General features: G+C 49.0%; 1 protein-coding gene and 1 long non-coding RNA gene across 2 annotated transcripts in view; one reads left to right on the forward strand and one right to left on the reverse strand.

Annotated features, from left to right (window-relative positions):
• Positions 1-21,881, forward strand: part of LOC135918042 (uncharacterized) — a 567,488-nt gene that overhangs the window by 396,982 nt on the left and 148,625 nt on the right. The window lies entirely within an intron of this gene.
• Positions 6,541-21,325, reverse strand: LOC135918043 (uncharacterized). Its single transcript, XR_010569519.1, has 2 exons — positions 21,201-21,325; positions 6,541-6,921 (listed from the first exon to the last, which is right to left on the reverse strand). It is a non-coding gene; the product is annotated as an uncharacterized lncRNA (long non-coding RNA).

The following is a 21,881-nucleotide window of genomic DNA, read 5'->3' on the forward strand; positions in this document are numbered from 1 at the left end:
AAGTGTCAAAAATCCTGGAGAAGGTGACTTTGGGAGCCTGTCAGTTCCTACACCCTCGTTTGTAGCTTTCATCAATGCTTGCGAGCAGGTTTTTGTCGCATCTAGTTCCAATATTGTGGGAAAAGAACACGTAGGGCATGATCTGTGCATGTTGCTTCATGCCAAGGTAGAAAAATCGCTGACTGTGTGTGGTGATGACGTTTATGATGGTTTGTTTGCCCTGTTCGTCAGGGTGAGGCTGCATTGGCTTGCACGCAGAAAAAATCTTGAACTGCACAATCAAACTACTAAACGGAAAGCCACGAAGCAAGCACTGAGGCTAAGCAAATGAAAAGGATGCAATTCCCGAGCTGTTGGCTGAAGATTTTGTGAAGTTGCAGGCTATTATGCAGCCTGTTCAACAAATCAGCTTAGTCTGGTTTAACGGTTGCAAAGGGTTTTTTTCTGGTTCACAGCCTGGTTTTATTCTTTTATTTTTTACTTGTGTATTTTGATTTGCTAGGATGTGACCTGGTTGCTCACAGGGGCAATGGTTTAACAATGTAGCATCTTTCATCGTTCATTCTACTATGTCACTCTTTTAGGGTACTTTTATGCCATGTACAGCCTGTTCAAGTGTCACCTATGTACTTGTGCAATATTGTCAGATAAAACGCCATACCGATAAAGCGAATGCCTCTGAAAGGAGACTTTCTAGGCAATGTTTTAACCTAGTTTCAGTGGCGCTGGGATTAATTTTTCCACCTGCTCGCCCCCCCTGCAGTTCCGTGCTGGCAGGTATAATGAAATCAACCATTGTCATCATAACTACCAATCGGCACCACTGGCTACCAGGCCACCTTTTAGCAGGCTAGTTGCTTCTCAGAGTTTTTAGTAGGATCTTTGTCAGCGCAACGAACAGAACAGCGCTGGACTTTTATCTGGCTATATTGTAGCGTACACTACACTGATTACATGCTTTACTGCCCCGCGAATGTCCTTGCACTTCACTGTACGCTGTACTTCATGTGTACTTTTGTTGACGTAAAATTACTTCAAATTGATCCGGCTAACGACTAGAAGTACTCTGGAGATGGTACGCCGGCTCAATGTATGGTATTTGCTCCTACGTTGAGCACGTTTGAGGGTGCTAAAGCTGGCTTTAACATTGCCATGCAGATGTAAACGCACCTGCTATATTCTTTCAGCTGAAGAAATTAAATGTGAAGAATAATCCCAGTGTGCTCTATGGTCTGTGTTGATGCGCCTACTTATGTCATGTTATGTTTGTTTCAATTGAAGCTGTCGTAGCATTGTTTTCTATACTTTTCAATTTCCTAACTGACAACGTTCGTGGCACTTCAGGGCTTTTTCCTATCTGCACTGTGACTATGGGGAACCAGCGCTGGCCAGGAGGCGCTACGACATTTTTCATGCGTTACTAAAATATGCTGAAACCGTCCGATAGGGAGGCTACGAAGATGGCACGACATATTTAGCGATAAGAAACGTGCGCCTGTATCAATGTTTGTCTAGCCAGATGCGGCCAGCCAAGTTCTGTCCATGGCCATGCGCGCTGCGTAGAGCGCATGCGCTGCTACGTCCTAGAACGTCGGTTCCCTGCCGTTTGAGGAGCCGTGAAAAGTGTGACTCAAGACAATCGGTGAATTTGCTGACACGAAATCACTGCGTGTGCTACTGGAAACTGTGTCTACCGCTCGCTAGGCTGTGTGTTACGGCGCTGCTGTCGGCACGCGAAGCTTCAGCGCTGGTTGCCCATTGAGATGATTAGCCAACTTATACAATACTGCTTGTGCTGCCAGTGACATGTATTTTTTGTTTGTGTGCCAAGGGTGTGCTTTGTGACTGTATTTGTTTGGTTGCTGCAATAAACAATGAATATGAAACTATGAAAACCATACTTGCCGTACACTCTATTGCGAACTGTGCACTTGAGCCAGTGCTTTGTGCATCATACCTTGCTGTACTCAAAAGCTCTCAAAAGTACTAGCACCAGCATTTGCACTACGAATCATGCACGCTTCGCCAGTGTCTGGAAGTGTTGCTGCCTTTCTATGCTGCCCCTCCTTTACCAGTCACTTTCATTGCGTTCCCAATTGCACATTAACAAGGCCATAACTAGCAGGAACTCGAGCACATTTGACTGGCAAAGGTTGGGGCGCGCTGAAAGGCAGCAACCTTCGAGAGGTACGGGCTCGAAAACTCTGATTCTACAGAAAGACCGCTTTATAATTCGCGCCAAAAGCATACGTATGCGTGACGTCATTCTACGTCACGTTTGCGTAGTTTGCCCCCCAAAATCCAGGGGGCGCTGGAGTGCCCACGAGCCGCCATTTTTTGGACCAATGGGCGTCTATGAAGCCTTCGCTACCAGTACATCTACCTTGGTGCGCCGGTTACCGTCGGAGCCGCGGTATATAAGCTCTTATCAAAGGGGCGTGTCGCAGTAGCGCACGTGTAGGCTATCGGTAGACGTGCAGCCACTACACTCCCCCGTTCTTACTGTAGTTCGGGCGCATGCACTGAAACAAAGAGTAGTTCATGGTACATAGCGGTCTCGAGGGCGCCGCTGCCTTGCAGGATAACGCCGCTCTGCCATGGCTGGAAGAGAAGCTGGCTGCACCGGGTCGCAGCTGTCGGGTCGCGGCTGCTCGGGGTCGTAAAAGTCCATATTCCTGGCTTGAATTGTGTGGTTCTGGTGGCACTTCCAGGCAAACACACCTCGACCCGTTTCCAAACGAACTCTGTATGAAACAGATCCAGTCCGCCCTAACACAATCCCAGGCAACCACATTGCACCGCGTCTGAAATGTCGCACAAAAACACTTTCACCCACAGCGAATTCACGTGCGCGCTGCTTGCGACGCACTGTCTGGACGAAGTGCCGCGTCGAAACCTTCTGCTGCAGCGAGGGCTTGACGGCATCCAGACGGGTGCGGAGTCCACGCTGTAGCAGGAGAGTGGCCGGCGCCTCGCCCGTGTTGGCATGTGGAGTGTTCCTGTAAGACAACAAAAACTCTCCCAACGTGGTGCTTAAGCTCGCGGCAGTACTTTTCCGCAGTGCCGCTTTCAAAGTATGGACAAATCGTTCAGCTTGTCCATTACTTCTCGGATGGTAGGCTGACGTCTTTACATGGCGCGTGCCAATGCTCTTAAGGTAGTTTGAAAACACAGCTGAGATGAATTGCGGTCCATTGTGAGATACCACAACTTCAGGGTAACAAAACCTGCAGAAGATTTTGTGGAGACGGTTTACTGTGTTTTCCGCGGACGTGTTTTGTATTTGGCACACCTCCGGCCACTTGGAGTGAGTGTCGACCACAACCAGGAACATGGCACCCTTGAAAGGTCCTGCAAAATCGATATGCAGACGTTCCCATGGTCTGGTTGGCCATGCCCACGGGTGCAAAGGAGCCGGGCAAGGCATCGCGCGTTGAGGTAAACAGGGGTTGCAAGAACGCACTTGGGTCTCAATGTCGCGATCGATGCCTGGCCACCACACGTAACCGCGTGCTAGTTCTTTCATCCGAACAATTCCAGGAAGTCCCTGGTGCAATTCTTCGAGCATCTGCGACTGGTGTTTTCGAGGAATAACGACACGCATTCCAAGAAGAAGACACCCTAGCTGTGCAGAAAGTTCACAGCGTCTGTGAAAAAACGGCTTCATTTCTTCACTCACGACGCTCTCAGGCCAACCGTTCATGGCGTGCTGCATGACTATCTTTAGAATCGGATCTCGGGCCGTTTCGCGTGCCACATCGCGACAGTTGATTGGCAAGGACTGCATGCGTAGGAGATAAAACTGGTCATCCGAGCATTCTTCACTGTCACTTGGCAGAGGCAATCGAGATAAGCAATCTGCTTCGGCGTTTTGACTCGATGGCTTATACTTCAAAGTAAAATCGTAAGCAGACAGAAAGCCCAGCGTTGCAGTCTAGCTGCGGCAATAGTTGGTATTCCCGTCTTGGGAGCGAACATTGTCTGCGAGGGTTTGTGGTCAGTAACGAGAACAAATGAACGCCCGAAAAGATAGTAGTGGAAACGTTTGACGCCGAAAACTAGAGCGAGCGCCTCTTTTTCCAGCTGACTATAATTGACCTCCGCTGAAGATAAGGTACGTGATGCCTACGCAACCGGATGGCACTGACCATTTGGCTCAACATGAGAGATGATAGCTCCTATACCGTATGCCGATGCATCACACGACAGTTGCAGGGGCGCACTGGGGTCGTGGTGAGCGAGAACCGGTGGCTGCGACAGCAGCTGCTTGATATCCGAGAAGTTTGCTTCACACTCGTCACTCCAGGCCCAGGGAACATCGAGCCCCAGCAATCTGTTTAGGGGTAAAACGACGGTTGACAGGATAGGAACAAACTTGCCATAGTAGTTTATCAAACCCAATAGTGAATGCAATTGCTGCTTGTCCGTGGGACGTGGAGCCTTTGCGATGGCTTCTAGCTTGTCGGTTGCCGGTTCAATTCCGTGCGCGCTAATGACATGTCCCAAGTACTGCAACTTGTCTTTGAATAACTCGCATTTTTCTTTTTTTACCCTGATGCCTCTGTCTGATAACCGTCTCAATACCGCCACCAAATTTTTTAGGTGCTCCTGTTCAGTCTTTCCGGTGACCATGATGTCATCGATGTAACAAGTAACTCCGTCAAGGCCCTTCAGAATATTATCCATGATCTTCTGAAAGATCACCGGCGCTGAGGCGATGCCAAAAGGCAAGCGGTTAACAACATATAAGCCCCTGGACGTGTTCAAGGTCAGGTAAGCTTTGGATTCCTCGTCCTTCTCAACTTGCTGATAAGCCCGACTTCAATCAATTTTGGAGAATTTCTTACCACCCGCTAATGCTGCCAAAAGCTCATCCAGCTTTGGAAGCGGGTACGTGTCGACATCTAGGATTGGGTTCAGCGTGAGTTTGTAATCTCCACAGATTCTAATCGACCCGTCGCTCTTTACTACGGGAACAATTGGCGTAGCATACTTGCTACTGGCGACACGAGAAATGATTCTCAACTTCTCGAGCTTTTCCAATTCAGCCTCTACCCTTTTCACAAGAGCGAAAGGCACACTCCGTGCTTTTAGAAAACGAGGCACGTGGTCATCCTTAAACTTGAGGCTTGCCTGCTCTCCTTGTATGGTCCCTAACTCATCCTTAAACAGGCCTTCGTTTTTCCGTAGCAGCGTTTCTAGTGCTGCAGGTGGACTGCCTGACGCAGCGGACACCTTGCAAAGACCTCGAATGCCACCCCAGTCTAGCCTGATGTGCTGTAGCCAGTTGCGACCTAAGAGCGGTATGCCGCTTTCCGGAACAATGTAAAGCGGCAATCGTGCCTCTTCGTTATTGTGGTGGACCAGCACATCCATTACTCCTACAGGCTTTACGGTTTCCCCTGTGTACGTCTTCAGTTGCATCTTTGTTGGTTGCAAACGAACACCAGGAAGGTACACTTTAGCCTGATGGTGCGACATGACTGATACTACTGCTCCAGTGTCGAGCTCCATGTTTACGGTAGTTCCTTCTACATTTACGCCTACCATTATTGGTGCCGTTCGTGACATGTCGACACTGTTGAGCTTAGTGAAGTCGTGCTGGGTCTTGCATTCAAGCGTGCGCATACACTGCTTCTGCTTTTTGGTTCCGCTCTTGCTCTGCACATTCTGCGTATGTGCCCCTGCCGGTTACATTCGAAGCAAGTAGCTCGTCCGGGCGGACACGCTTGCGCATCGTGCTTAAAACAACCACAGCGATAACACTGCTGGGATTTGGCACGTTTACTTGCGTACTTATTCTTCGGCTTTCCGCTCTGCATTCGGGGAACTAAGCCACCGCTATCTGATAAATCATGGGCTGTCACTGCATTGTTCATTGCGGCCTCGGACGCCAGAGCACGGTCACGTGCCTTCTGGAAAGTTAAGTGCTTGTCGTGGACGAACAGCTGTCTCTGGATGTCTATTCGCCGCATGCCACACACAAACTTGTCGCGAAGCGCATCGTCGAGAAAAGAACCGAACTCGCAGGTTTGAGCTAGCCTGCGCATCTCTTCTACAAACTGAGCTATCATCTGCGTTTCGCCCTGCACGGCGCGATAAAACTTGGCTCTCTCGGCAATAACGGATGGCTTTGGCGACAGGTGTTTGCTCAAAACTTCCCTTAACTCGCTTATCGACTTCCATGTAGGCGTATCGGAAGCAGTAAAAGACTAACAGTTGGTAGGTTTTCGGACCGATGAGACTCACGAAAACGTCGACTTGAAGGTCGGCTGGAACCTTGTTTGCCCTCAGGTACGATGAGAGTCGCTCGTCGTACGACGTCGAGTCACTGGTCGAGTCGTCAAGAGAGGGAGAGACAAAAGGGAAGGAAAGACAGGGAGGTTAGCCAGTGTAAACACCGGCTGGCTACCCTGTGCTGAGGAAAGGGGTAAAGGGAATAAAAGGAGAAGGAAGAGAGAAGAAAGAAAACAAGAAAAAGATTCCATCTGTCCCAGCTGCGAGGCCGTTTCGCAGTATTGTCGGTTCCGAAGAAGAGACTGCCAACTTAGCTGCAGGGTCCCGCTGTCGATGCGTTGATTCTCGTCGCCAATATGTGGTGTTCTTCCAGGCAGGCAGGAACCAGGCGGTTGCAGGGAAAGTACGCAAAGGGAATTGCTTTATTCGATTGACAAGGTGACTGGCGAGCGCCAGCACAGCTGGGCCGCCGGCTGTGATAAGCTGGGAAGAAGTGCACCGGTTACGCTCGGTGCCGCGGTATATAAGCTCTTATCAAAGGGGCGTGTCGCAGTAGCGCACGTGTAAGTTATCGGTAGACGTGCAGCCGCTGCAGTTGCCATGTAGGAAACAGGGAATCCACTGAGGCCCGAAACAAGATGCCCCAGCCTCCTTTTCGAGCCATCGGTTGCTCCCAGCATTGATCTGGAATATAAAGAATTGTATTAGGTATTATATTTCAGCACGCACAATAAACACCATCCAAAATATCCTGAAACAGCATGAGCTGTATGTGCCTGTGTTGGTGGATGTTAAATCTGAGAGTTCTGGCAATTCACCCTTCTGCCTTTTCTTAAGAGCCCACCACGGAAATAGCACAAACAATGAATTGTTATACAATATTCTCTGCGTGACTACGGCCAAGTAAAAAAATGACTGTGTTAAAAGCCTATCTTAAAGTAGCATACCCAAGGAAAATTTGGCATTCGAAATGCAAGCCGAAAAAAAGCTAGCAAAAATATGGTTGATCGCTTTTTCGTAGGAATGAGCGGAACACAAAAGTGAACCATGTCATCACAGAAGCGGTTGCATGTTTATTCTACATGAAGAATTAAGTTGCAAGTAGTTGCAATTAAGTTGCTCGACAATTGCCACAAGCGAATGTATTGGAACGACTTGTGACGAGAAAACATCCCCTAAAGACAGTGCATTGCAAGCGCTGGGGCACTCTGCACATCCGCCATAAGCGCAGTCGTTCGAAAGCTGTACAAGGGAAACCGAACGTGTTTTAGTAAATCCCTTCGTGAACTCGGGCTCCGCTGCAGCGTCCTGTTGGCAATTGGCGTCCTGCTGCCGAGTTGCTTCACCGAAGGTACGAGCATTTCGGGCTGGCTTCGCAGTGTCTTGGGCAGCCACTTGTGATGCGCTCAGCTTCAGGAATGCGAGTGGCAGAGTTCGTAGCATGCACCGCAAACGTACAAAGGCATTATGCTTCACACTGGCCTGTCTCTCGCCAGACCAAACGAGATTCGCCCATTGACGTTGTTGCCTATTTGCGCCGCTTAACGCCACAGTTTTCTTGGTGCCATCACAAGCGAAGCAGCAGGCAGCATGTAAGCACTGCTGATGCATATTAAAGCTGCACTCCGTAGGTGGCGAGACGTCACAGGCTAATCCGACACGAAAGATAAACAATGTGCGGAAACTGTTTTAGAAACGAAAGTGTTTTATGCCGGGGTGCATCATCAACTTTATGTAACTGATGCGACGTCGTCGCGAACACGTCAAATATGCTCTGTGATTCGAGGGATGGCTCCATCTTGTAGGAGCGGTGAAGTAAAGTAATACGCCATGCCATTAGACAGCAGTGGCAGCGGAATACATAGGGCAATCTAACGTAGCTCTGCGACCTTTTACAGCTCTGCTGCGCGTCTACCGGCTCGGGGCCATCTTTTTGATCTGAAGACAGGATTGCAGGACCCCTTGGATGGAAAGAACATGCGCAAGATAACGTGCTACTCCTCGTGCCTAAAGACTGGTTCATCTACGTGGCGCCTGACTTATCCTTCACCGTGAATCACGCGCATCCAGCGGATAGGTCTCAAGGGTCCCCTTCTGCTGCTACTTATATGGGTTGCGCTGTGTTCTCCTGGTCATTTGGCAGCAGCGGCAGCGGAATACAGACGGCAATCTAACGTTGCTCTGCAACCTTTTATAGATTGTTCTTTGCTGCGCGCCTACCGGCTTGGGGCCATCTTTTTGATCTGAAGACAGAATTACCGGACCACTTGGATGGAAAGAGCATGCGCAAGATAATCTGCTACTCCTCGTTTCCAAAGATTGGTTCATCTACCTACCGCCTGGCTTATCCTTCACCGTGAATCCCGTGCATCCTGCGGATAGGTCACAAGGGTTCTGCTGCTACTTATATGGGTTGCGCTGTGTTCTCCTTGTCATTTGGCAGCAGCGGCAGAGGAATACAGACGGCAATCTAACCTGGCTCTGCAACCTTTTACAGGTTTGTGCTTCTTACACATGGTCTTTTTCTGTTAATTGTGTACATGTTCGGTCGTACTTTTTCTTGTTGCTGCTGCTGCTGCCATTGTACAATCTCTGTGATTGAAACTTGTGCCTTATTTTCCTGCATTTATATAATCACTGATTACTATTTGTCGTCATGGGTCCTTCAAGTGCGTCAGAGTGTGGCAAGTGTCACAGTGTCTTTAAGGACGATGACCAATTTATGGATTGCTTCGAGTGTTCAGCCTATTATCATATTGGAACTGCATGCTCCGGAGTTTCTGAGAGCACGTACCGATGTAAAGGAGAAGACTATAGAAAATCTTGGCGTTGCTCTTAATGTCGTCGGGGCAAAGTAGGACAGAGCTCGTTTGTGCCAAAGGAAACTGATGGCAAAATATCGACGATGCTGGTCGAGATAAGCAGGGAACTTGATGAATTACTGCCCCTCAAGCAAACGGTAAACGATATTGAGGAATCGGTGAGTCTGTTATCAACGATGTATGACAAAATTCTTGAAGCCGTTGCGAAGCATGACAATGAACTAAGGGCGCTCAAGAAAAAAGATTGCAAACTAGAGGAGCAAAACATGAGCGCAGAATTGCTTTCAGTGCGCTCCTCGATAAATGAACTTAAGTATCACAGCAGAAAACTAAATATTGAGGTTCATGGCGTTAATCAAACCAACAACGAGCGTCTTATAGATAAAATAAATGTCATTGCATCAAAACTGCAACTTGCCTCTTTGACTGAACAAACTGTTACCTCGATTCACCAGCTTCAGACCAAAGGCGACAGGCCTCCCAGCATTATCATACACTTTTCCAACCAGTCAACAAGGAAACAATGGCTGAACAAAAAGAGGGTTTTGTCAGGTGATCAGCATGGAATGTTTATTACGGAAAACCTGACTGCGCAGAACCGAATGCTCCTAAGAGCTGCGAAAGAATGGGCGCGTGTAAATAATTTCCGCTTTGCATGGCACCACGCTGAGAAAGTGTTTCTAAGAAAGAGTGAGGGCGATCGAGCATACTGATAAAGTCGCCTGCAGATCTGGATAAGATCGTTTTTTGAGCATAGGAGCGAAAGTAAGTTGTAGTTAAAATGATGATGTTGGGACACTCGAACAAAATTTGCTCGTTGGATCTTCATGATAATGCATGCAAGCTCACAGAACAGTGGATTGATTAGATGCATACATATGAACTGCCAGTCAGTGAAAAATAAAAAGGATGAACTTGACATTTTTTTCAGCAGCCTAAACTTTCGTTTTCATTTCATAATGCTTTCTGAAACGTGGTACAGTGATTGTACAGTCCCCTGGTGTCCGCCAAAGTACGAGTGCTTTGCAAGATCAAGAATAAACTCGCGCGGTGGCGGGGTTAGCCTAATTGTGTGCGATTCATTTAATGTCAACTGTGTTCAAGAATTTTCTTTTGTTAACAATGACTACAAGGTATTGTCTTTGTTACAAGCGCACACTGTTTATTCTGTTGCCTACACACCACCGCGAGGCAATCTCCAAGGCTTCTTTCTCTTTTTAGAGAAATTATTAAAATACATTGTTGAATTACAGTATAAATTGATTTGTGGTGGCGATTTCAATAGAAATATGCTAGTTGATTGCAATATCACACGTGATTTTTAATTGCTTTTAAAAACGTATGGGTTTTCCAATGTTATCAATAATCCTACCAGAATTACCAGCGATACGTCCACATGCCTTGAGTCGTTTATTACTAACTACGGATCAAACAGTGTTCCTCCTCAACAGTTCCCATCAACAGTGCCCCTCCTCTTTAATATCTTTATTAACGAGTTAGTAAACATTGATGTTGATACGCGTTACGTAATCTATGCTGATCACACTACGTTATTCATTTCATCTAACCGCTTCGCCGAATTGATTATAAAAGCTAATGCAGTTTTGAATAAACTATACACATGATCATTTGGTAACGGCTTGACTATTATTTCGCAAAAAAACTAAGGCGGTGTTATTTCGCGCTAAGAACACGCAAATTACTCTAGAAAAAGAGTAATTTACTCTTTTTACTCTAGAATTACTCTAAATTACTCTAGAAAAAAATTACTCTAGAAAAAAAGAAACTGGCAAATCTACCATTCCAGGCGCCAGAAAAAGAATCTCAAGCGCGCTACACGGAGCGACGTCATTTTGAAGTCTAGAGGACCCCAAGCCACGGAGAATAGCAAGATGGCGCCGGCAGCCACAGCTGGCAGCGGCATCACGCAAGACGGCGCGACGGGGGCGCCGCCGCAACAACAACAACAAAAGGTGGGAGCGCCGCGGCAGCCGAGGCAGAGGCTGCCACCGCTACCGACGGACGACGCGAAGATCATCATCCGGCCCAGGGGGGGGGGGGGGGCTGAAAATCAAGGACATGAAACCATACCAAGCAACGCAAGCCATCATAGAGGCCTGCGGAATGAAATTCAAGGAAGAAGACTTTCTGGTCAGGCTCCGACCAGGGTCCAACATCGTCATCGCAAGCGCTTCGAAGGAAGAAGTTGCGGACGTCATCAGGAAGATCAAGTACCTCCCATACAGCGGCATCAATTACGAAGTAAACGCTTACGTGGCCATGCCTGGGGACGTAAAGCGGGCGGTAATCCACGGGCTACCGATAGGACTACCATCTGAAATACTGGAATCCAAGCTGCGACTACGCACTCAAGGGGTGGAGATCCTAGCGGCAAGGATGCTGGGCAAGTCAGAGACGGCGCTAATCACCTTCGACGGCCCCATCATTCCCAAGTGGGTCATCTTCAGCGCAGTAGAATACAAGACATACCCCTATAGACCAACCAGACAGTTTTGCTACGTATGCGGCACGCAAGGACACCGCTCGGACGTCTGCCCAACGCCGGGAGCGAGAACCTGCAGGCAGTGCGGAGCAAACAACCCAATTGAAGGACACCAGTGCCAACCAAAGTGCCTGGTATGTGGAGGCGAACACGCCGCCGGTACCAGGGACTGTCGGATGCGCCTCAAGAACATGGACGAGCTGCGAGGACGAGCCTCGCAGAAAAGCCGAGGGCGGAGCCGGAGCCGTAGGCGCCGTCCCAGGTGGCTGAGCTCGGAAGGAGAGCAGAGCCGCTCGCGGAGCCGGGGCCACAGCCAAACGCGGAGCCGGGACCGGAGCCAGTCCAGGGACAGCTCCTTCCCACCGCTGAGGCCACCACCTGCAGCCCAAGGGCAGTGGAAACAGCAGCCAAAACCACCACAAGAACAACAACAACAACAAAAGAAGGGCGGAGTTAAGGTAAGCTGGGGGGCAGGCCCTCCCAAATCACTGTTTCCGCACTCGGATAATAACAATAACGACAACGAACTTAAACAACTAAGGGAAGAAAATAGGGCTCTAAGGCGAGAACTAGAGCAGAGTACGAAGAAAACAAAACAACTAGAGGAGAGTATCAAAGAACTAATCAGGGAACTGCGAGAGCAAAGGGTGGGTAGCCTACCGCGACAGCAGACTCCACCTTTAGCTATGGAGCAACAGCCACAGCAGCCGGAAAAGGGAACCGTAGAAATGCAAATGCAATCCTTTATGCAAAAAATGCAGGAGCAAATGAATTTGATACAACAAAAAATCGCAATGCAAGATCAAAGTTTTCGCAACTACATAAAAAATCAAAATACGCAAAAGATAACAAATGAGGCTAGAGATAGACTCTATCACGAAAAAAGATTCGGCACCGAAAACCAAAGTATAACAACAACCAACGATAAACCAACATGGCTAGACACAACACATTAGATATATGGCAGTGGAACTGCAGAGGCTACCGCAGAAAGCAAGGCCCGCTGCAGCAATTCATAAATTCACAGTTAAATCCTCCTGACATAATCGCCCTGCAGGAGACAAACACCGTGCCGACACTCAAGGGATACACGTGCCAAGAAAAAGATCGCACAGCCACCTTAATTAGTAAAACTCTAGTCGCCATAGCACACGATGAAATTCCGGACACGCGGATAAAACACATCGTGACAGAGATAATTGCAAAGAAAAAGGGAAAACAAAAAAGCACTTTTATCATAAACTTATACAGTCCACCACGACAAAATGATGGGGATTTTCAGAAACTTTTCATAGGAGCCAGCAAGCTAGCGAAATCCAACACTCTGCTTATAATGGGCGACTTTAATGCCAGGGGACAGAGCTGGGGATATAAAAAAGACACTAAGAAGGGTACGCAAGTTAGCGACGCAGCAGAAATCACAACCTGCACCCTCTTAACGGACGCAAACCAACCAACGCGCCTAGGCAACAGCGTTAGTCCCGACACATGCCCAGACCTGACATACGTCAGGGGAGCTAGGCAAGCCACGTGGGAGAACCTGCTGGAGAACCTTGGTAGCGACCATTTCATTATAAGAACGCAAGTGTCAGCAGAGAACGTCAAGCGCAAGATAGGAACAGCCAAAATAACGGACTGGAACGTTTTTCGCAAAGAATGCAAGCACATGGAGGGTGGGATAACTTCCATAGAGGAATGGTGCAAACAACTTAAGGAAATACAACAACATTACACCCAGGAGGTCGAAAGGTCAGAGCAAACACCGGAGGTGGACTCGCGACTCCTCAGGTTATGGGAGGCAAGGCGTGGACTAACCAAACGGTGGAAAAAACAACGGCTAAATAACAAGCTAAAGAAGAAGATAGCAGAGGTTACCAAGGAGGCAGAGGAATACGCAGCCCAACTCACACGACAAAGTTGGCAAAAGTTTAGCGACTCGCTGAATAGAACCCTCAGCACCGCAAAGACCTGGCGTATCCTCAAGGCTCTAATGGACCCAACCAAGACCAAGTCAGAAAGTAACAAGGCCATCCAAAGACTAGTACACCAATTTGAAGGGACAGAAGAAGAGCTACTAGAAAAAGTCCGTGTAAAGTGCTACGGGCAAGACAATCCCGAAGCGTACCCGGAGAGATACCGAGGCGAAAAAAACCCCGACCTAGACAGACCCATCACCAAGGAGGAAGTTTTCGCAGCAGTTAAGGCATCGACCCGGAACACAGCAGCAGGCGCGGACAAGATTAGAAACACCCTAATCCGAAACCTAAGTGATGAGGCGGTCACACAGCTGACGAACTTCCTCAATACACATTGGGAAGCGGGGACACTGCCAGAGGAATGGAAACATGCAGAAGTAGTTATGATCCCCAAGCCAGGGAAAAAGCTACTAGTAGAAAACCTACGGCCGATATCACTCACTTCGTGCCTTGGCAAGTTGTACGAGCGAATCGTGACAAGGAGGCTACAACAATACATGGCAGATGAAGATCTGTATCCCCACAGTATGTTCGGCTTTCGCACCAAATTATCAACCCAAGACGTCCTACTACAAATTAAAGAGGGGGTTCTACGCAACATCCCCTACAACGGAGAAAACATAATAATGGCACTCGATGTCAAAGGGGCGTTCGACAACGTCAGCCACGCGTCCATCCTCAAGGGACTGGATGATCTCAACAGCGGAAGAAGAATCCACGGCTACGTGACAGCGTTCCTATCAAACAGAACAGCCACGGTGGGGTTAGGAGACCTGCGGACGGACAAGTTCCACACGCCTAACAAAGGAACCCCGCAGGGATCAGTGATCTCACCGATCCTTTTCAATATTGCCATGATAGGGATAGCCCGGAAGCTGGAAGAAATCGACGGCATACATCACGCTATTTATGCCGACGATATCACAGTCTGGACTAACCAAGGCTCGCTCAGCCAAAAAGAAGAACGACTACAAGCCGCAGCAACATGCGTGGAAGAATGTGTTAGGGAAAGAGGCCTCGCCTACTCCACGGAGAAATCAGAGCTCCTGAGAGTCAGAAGAGGAAAACGCTCGGAAGAACAAATCAGCGTCACCCTACAAGGACAAAAGATACCAGAAAAAGAAGCCGTCAGGATTCTGGGAATGTGGGTGCAGAGCAATCAACGCTGCACACACACCATAAACCTACTCAAGCAAGCGACGGCACAGGTGGCACGTATGATCACCCGCGTCTCGCAAAAAAGAAGCGGCATGAAGGAGGAAGATACAGTCAAGCTGGTTAAGAGCCTCATAATCAGCCGGATTACGTACGCCCTCCCATATTACAACACAAACAAAGGCGAACGGGATCAGGTCGACGCCATCATAAGGAAAGCATTCAAAACAGCGCTTCACCTGCCGGCCAACACCTCGACAGAGAAGCTCCTGGCCCTCGGACTCCACAACACGTTCGAGGAGCTCAGAGATGCACAATTAGGGTCGCAGCTACTCAGACTCCAGCAGACTACCACGGGCAGAAAGCTCCTAAAAAAACTGGGGCACAAAGAAATTGAAAGACAAGAACAAAGAACGGCAAACCTACCCGATGTGTATCGCAGCACCATCAAGGTAGGGTCCCTACCAAGAAACATGGACCCAAATTTGCACACAGCCAGGCGGAACGCTAGGGCAGAATATGTGGAAAAAATACCTAGCAACAAAAGCGAACACGGTATACACGGACGCCGTGGTGTATCCTCGAGAACGACGGGAAACACAACAAAGAGTTGTCGCGGCAGTAATAGACTCGGACTATAGGGAAATCGCTTGCGCGTCGGCACGGGATTGTACGGTAACCGAGGGAGAGGAAATGGCTGTTGCTCTAGCAGCGGTGGAGGGCTACCGCACAAATAGATCCCTTATAATTCTAACCGACTCCAAGGAAGCATGCCGAAACTACATTAATGGCAGAATCGGTCAAAAAGCGCTCCAAATCTTCCTCCGCGCTGGCCAACGGAATAAACGCATCAGACACACCATCTTTTGGGTACCTGGGCACACTGAGATTGAGGGCAACCAAAGGGTTGATAGGATCGCTCGCGAGCATGCAAACCGAGCGGACCTAAATAGAGATCCTGAGGATTTCATGACAGTGATCCCAACGTACTCTGACATACTAAATTACCATAGAGGGACGAGAATCAGATATCCCCCGCCCCACAATACACTCACTCAACAACAGGCAGTTTACTGGCGAAAGCTGCAGACAGGAACTTTCCCAAATTTACATATACTATGCAAAATGTTCCCAAGTCAATACCGGGACACATGCCCGTGGTGTGGTGCAATACCCACACTTTATCACATCACATGGGAGTGCAATACAAATAAGGAATTCCACAAAATAGAAAATCCGAGTGCGGAGCAGTGGGAGAGCGTGCTCTCCAGCGGCGACCTTAGCCTCCAACGGAAGCTGGTGGATCATGCCCGACGAGCAGCCACGCTCAGTGGCGCCCTGGAATAGGGGGCGCCAACCATGCAGGCCGGAGATCTTCATCAACCAATAGAAGATCAAGCCATCCGGCACGACCGCTGAATTACTCTTTCTAGAGTAATAAAGTTTACTTCCTCCTCAGTACGAACGGACCTTTGTCACCCACTCCTTCGTACTCGACGCCTGCGGACGGTGTTTCTAAGATGATCACCCCTGATCTTCCTTCCGAGCAAACAACAGCTCTTCATCACCTGCTGTCATCTTATCGGGACATCTTTGACTTGGACGACTGTCCACTTGGCCAGACATCTGTTGTCACGCATCGCATCAACACCGGTGACGCCAGCCCCATTCATAGGCGGCCATATCGTGTCTCCGCAACAGAAGGGGCCATCATACAGAAAGATTATTACAAAGACGGCGCCGAATTAAACAACACAGGAAAAGGGGGGACACGAGACAGCACGTAGGCGCCGTCTCGTGACCCCTTCTAGGCGCTGCTGTCTCGACACGAGACAGCAGCGCCTGCGTGCTGTTTCGTGTCCCCCTTCTTCGTGTGTTGTTTTATTCGGCGCCGTCTTTGTAATCATGCTTAACCAACTAGCCCACCAACACATGCTCATAATACAGAAAATGTAGACAGGACGATTGACAAGGACATCATTGAATCTTCCAGCAGCCCGTGGGCATCAACAGTTGTCTTAGTAAAGAAAAAAGACAACTAGTGGCGCTTCTGCGTTGACTATCGTCACCTCAACCGGATAACAAAGAAGGATGTTTATCCCCTGCCTCGCATTGATGGCGCTCTTGACTGCCTTCACATATCCCAATATTTTTCACCAATTGACCTCCGCTCCGGCTATTGACAGATTAGCGTCGATGAGATGGACCGCGAGAAAACCGCCTTCGTCACACCGGACGGGCTGTACCAATTTAAAGTCATGCCCTTTGGATTATGCAGTGTGCCAGCTACATTCGAGCGCATGATGGACCTTCTCTTGCGCGGCTTGGTCTACATGCCTGTATTACCTCGACGATGTGATTGTGTTTTAGGCGAACATTGAGAGCCACCCGCGGCGCCTCACAATTATACTCCTCGTGTTTCGCAGGGCTGGCGAAACACGAGGAGTATGGTACTCCTCCAAGCGCCATTTCGGTCGCCGTGAAATTAACATGCTTCGCCATCTCGTAAACGCCACCGAAATCCAACCTGATCCACAGAACGTTCACGCCGTGCGAAATTTTCCTGTACCTTGTTCAACGAATGATGTCCGTAGTTTTCTGGGCTTATGCTCTTATTTCTGGCGATTTGTGAAACATTTTGCCGACATCGCTGACCCTCTCACTGGTATTTTTAAGAAAGTCGCCTCTTTTTCTTGGGGACCACTACAGGAGACAGCCTTCTCTGCCCTGATTGAGCGGCTTACAACGTCCCCGATTCTCTCACACTTTGACCCTTCTGCGCCCACTGAAGTACGAACTGACGTGAGTGGTCATGGCATCGGCGCTCCCTCGCTCAGCGTCAACAGCGCCAAAACCGTGTCATCGCTTACGCTAGCCCCCTTCTTTCCAAGCCCGAGCGAAATTACTCCATTACTGAGCGAGAATGTCTTGTGCTCGTATGGGCGGTCGCGAAATTTCCACCATACCTTTTCGGTCGGAGCTTCTGCGTCGTAACCGATCATCACGCCCTCTGCTGGCTCTCCTCTTTGAAGGACCCAACTGGACGACTTGCACGTTGGGCATTGCGTCTACAAGAATATATATTTTTTTTATTATATAGTGAAGTCAGGGCGCGTCCATAAAGACGCTGACTACCTGTCCCGCCATCCCGTGAATCAACCGGACGATACCGATGCAGACTCGGACATCAGTGTTCTATCCCTCTCCGGCTTCCTCCATATTGGCGACGAGCAGCGCAAGGATCCTGTTCTTCGAACACTTTGGAACGACTAAGCTCCTTGCCGAATGACCTGTCCCTTCTCATGTTCACCTTGCGCAATGGAACTTTATACCGTCGCAGCGTTCGTCCTGACGGCCCGGAGCTCCTCCTAGTCGTCCCCAAGCACCTTCGACTCACCGTGCTCCAGCAACTTCACGACACTCCTACTGCTGCACATCTGGCCATCACTCGTACTTACGACTACCTGCGGCAGCGCTTCTTCTGGCCCGGCATTTATCGCTCTGTGCGCCGTTATGTCGCTTCTTGCGACCTGTGTCAGCGCCGGAAGACGCCTGCTATGCCTCCCGCTGGTTTGCTTCAACGAATTGATATACCTACCGAGCCCTTCTTCCGTGTGGGCCTCGAGCTCCTTGGCCCCTTTCCAATTTCCATCAAAGGAAACAAGTGGATTGCTGTAGCAACCGATTATGCTACGAGATATGCCATCGCACGAGCGCTGCCAACCAGCTGCGCTACAGATGTCGCCGACTTCTTACTAAAAGACGTCATCCTGCACCACGGCGCCCTTCGCCAGTTGCTGACGGATCGCCGTCGCTACTTTCTATCGAAGGTCGTCGATGATCAGCTCCGCTCCTGTTCTACAGAACACCAGATTGCTACCACGTACCACCCTCAAACGAACGGCCTCACCGAGCGACTCAAGCGCACGCTCACTGAAATGCTCGCCATATACTTTACCATACATCACTTTCGCGTGCAACTCGTCCCCTCACGACACTGCGGATTTTCGCCATTTTTACTTTTGTATGGCCGCGACCCCACCTTGCCGTTTGACACGTTGCTACTTTCAGCAGTACAATCACCCAGCACTGGTTACTCTTGCGATGCTATCGACTTAGCCGCCCAGGCCCGAGATGTCAACCGTCATCGCCTCAAAGTCTCGCAACCTTCTCAAAAGCGACGCTACGACCTTCGGCACCGAGACCACCATTTTTCACCTGGTTCCCTTGACCTTCTCAGGACGCCTTCACGTCGCTTCGGCTTGTCGGAAAAACTACTTTCCCGTTATTCTGGTCCGTACCAGATCTTACGCCAACTGTCCGACGTGACATACGAGATCGCCCCAGTCGGTCAGCCTTCAGTGCCTCCCAACGTAACCAGCGATGCTGTTCACGTCGCCATGCTCAAGCCCTATGTCCCTCCATTAAGTGAGGCTCTATAACTTGCACCGGGACGGAGCTACCCCACCGGGAGGGTGATGTTACGGTGAAGTGAAGGAAGAAGTTGAATTGGACTAGAGGAAGACGAAGTCTGGCAGTTGCCTGAACGCCATAACCGCCATTATTTTACATTCGTGGGCCTGCTTTCTGCCCGCGACAATATGTATATATATATAAGTGTTTGCCATGTTCGTTAGGTATTGTATATCACATGTGCTTTCAGGTGTTTTTTTCTCTTGTTTGGTTTCTTGTTTTCTCAGATTCTTCCTTGTTATAGTATATTGTGCCCATATATTGCATTTGTGATGAACTACTTATTTCTTGTGTTTAGTGAAACCAAAACCTTTGCAATAACACACTTATGATTATATAATCTATTTATATTCTTTGTTCGCAAACACTACCCTATGTACTTGCCCTTCCTGTCATAATCCCATGAGGGATTGACAGTATGTGAAAATAAATAAATAAGTATATATATATGATGAAATGAGGCTTATTGCAGCTCGTTCGAGGGATCGCACGTAGCTCTAGATCACGAGTCCTAGAGTTCGCATCAACAGCCCGAGCTCGAGTCTCGCGCCACAGCAGTGGCAGTCCGCACTGTGCCACATGCATATTACCCACTACAACTTCCCCCGCAGCGAAGAGGAGCCATCCTGGCGACCTCAGGTGATGATACGATAAGGGGGTCGTGGTACGGCTTAAGGCGGCTGACGTGAACGGTCTCGCGGCCACGGCTGCGTTTGTCCGGAGATGGCGTCACCGGTTCGACCACATAATCCACAGGCGATGTACACGTGACGACCCGGTACGGACCCTGATATTTCGGAGCAAGCTTTGGGCTAAAGCCTGGAGCTTGGGAGGGCAGCCGAAGCCAGACGTGAGAGTCCACGGCGGACTGTGTGGGCTGATCGTTGTCGTGGCGATCTTTGTGGATTCCTTGGGTATCCGACGTGAACGAGCGAGCCAGTTAGCGGTACTCTTCAGCATGGCGAGCAACTTCGGAAGGAGGGGTGAATTCAGAGGCATCCGGCTGATATGGTAGTACGGTGTCGATGGTAGTGGATGGTTTATGTCCATAAAGAAGGAAAAATGGTGAGAAAGCCTGTGGTAGCCTGAACGGCGGTATTGTATGCGTACGTCACAAAATGGAAGACATCGTCCCTTTTATATCACGCATGTATGTACGTGTATTCGTTGTTCAGTTTTCTGTTTGTACTCCTGTAGATCACGAGCATGTATTCGGACGTGCTAAATTGGAAGTGTCGCAAGTGTGGTGGCAAAAAGGATGTCAGCTGTAGCTTAAACGAGGTGTTGTATAAGCGTTTTCCAACCATAGAACAAGGTCGCCTATTTTACGCGCGGCTCAGAACTATTCACTGGCGGCCCGTCTCGCAACAGATGATTTGCCTTTGAGCCAATGTCTCTGTCATGCACCCTCCTCATATCCGACCTCTGAGCCTTGCTTGGCGCGTCAGTATCAATGCCGTCTCATTCGGAAAGACTTCTCCGATGCATCAGACAGGCAGCCGATACCGTCAACTGTTTGGTCTACCTCCCTCCATACGCGACTTGTGAATTCGCGGTAAGCGCTGCAAGTTATTTCTTTGTCTTTTTTTTTTACACTACTTTAAGTCCTGTTCAAATTCGCCGAAACATTATCCTGTACCTCGCCGCGTTCATGGCCGCATGCGTACGGGAGACTGAAATCACGATGTTGGTATCATTGAGAAATACTATGCCGTGCCACCAGCCGCAGTCACCAAAACCCCTATACCGCAGATAATTCAAGCATGTCTTTAGGCATATGAGATATACTAAATTCGCTTAAACGTATTCTACCGACATGCCTTCCGCTGACTTTCTAGCCAGAGCCCTACCCTAGAAAAAAAATTGTAGCGCTAAAGGAGGAGAAAAAAAGTGATGAGAAGGTTTGCCGTATCCCCCAAACAATAAGAAAAAAATTACCTAACGAGAACAATTGCAAAATTCACACAAAGATTTTCAAGTAAAATAAAAAGGTCGTAGTTTGCGCCCATACATTTCTTCCACATTTGCACTTACATTCGTTTTCGCGGGTTTCCGTTTGTAGTCCTGTGAATCCCGCCACGTATTCGCTCCTGTGAAAGGTCTTCGGTACGCCTGTGATTGTTTGCGTAGCCGAGTTCACGGCCGCCTGCGCACCTGAGATTCCCGGAAATACAGTGCCAAAACCGTTTACAAATGGTTCTATATTCAGTCCCCATCGCGATCAGCAAAACACATCTATCGCGGATAAATCAAAGAAGTGTTTAGGCACGTGAACCCCTCTGAGCTGTACTTGTCGGCGATGAGGTAGCCTCGCCGCCTACGGGATTATCTGACTGGATTGTGTCGAATGCTCGGCTGCCATAGTCGGAAGTTTGAATCTTTCTATAATGTTTTTTTTTTTACTTTGACGTTGGTGAGCTTGAAATTAACCTCTTCCAGTGCACTACATCTTCACGCTTGGAGTGACGCCTGACACCGGAACAAGATGCCTGGAGCGAGTGGGGCTATACTAATAGAGGCACAAATAAATTAGGAAGACTCACTAAGTTTCAACAAGGACACTCCTTCACCACAACAGGAATTGACCTCCCTAATGTCTGCTACAATTAACCCATGGCCATCAGTCCCCAGCAGGTGCGAAGCAGCTGACCAAGGCGGCGGTGAGACCTGTAATACAACAGATGGTGCTAAGAATCTGTGTGTCCGGACAGGCCG

Source organism: Dermacentor albipictus, chromosome 5, assembly GCF_038994185.2.
Source record: "Dermacentor albipictus isolate Rhodes 1998 colony chromosome 5, USDA_Dalb.pri_finalv2, whole genome shotgun sequence".
In the NCBI taxonomy this organism is placed as follows: domain Eukaryota; kingdom Metazoa; phylum Arthropoda; class Arachnida; order Ixodida; family Ixodidae; genus Dermacentor; species Dermacentor albipictus.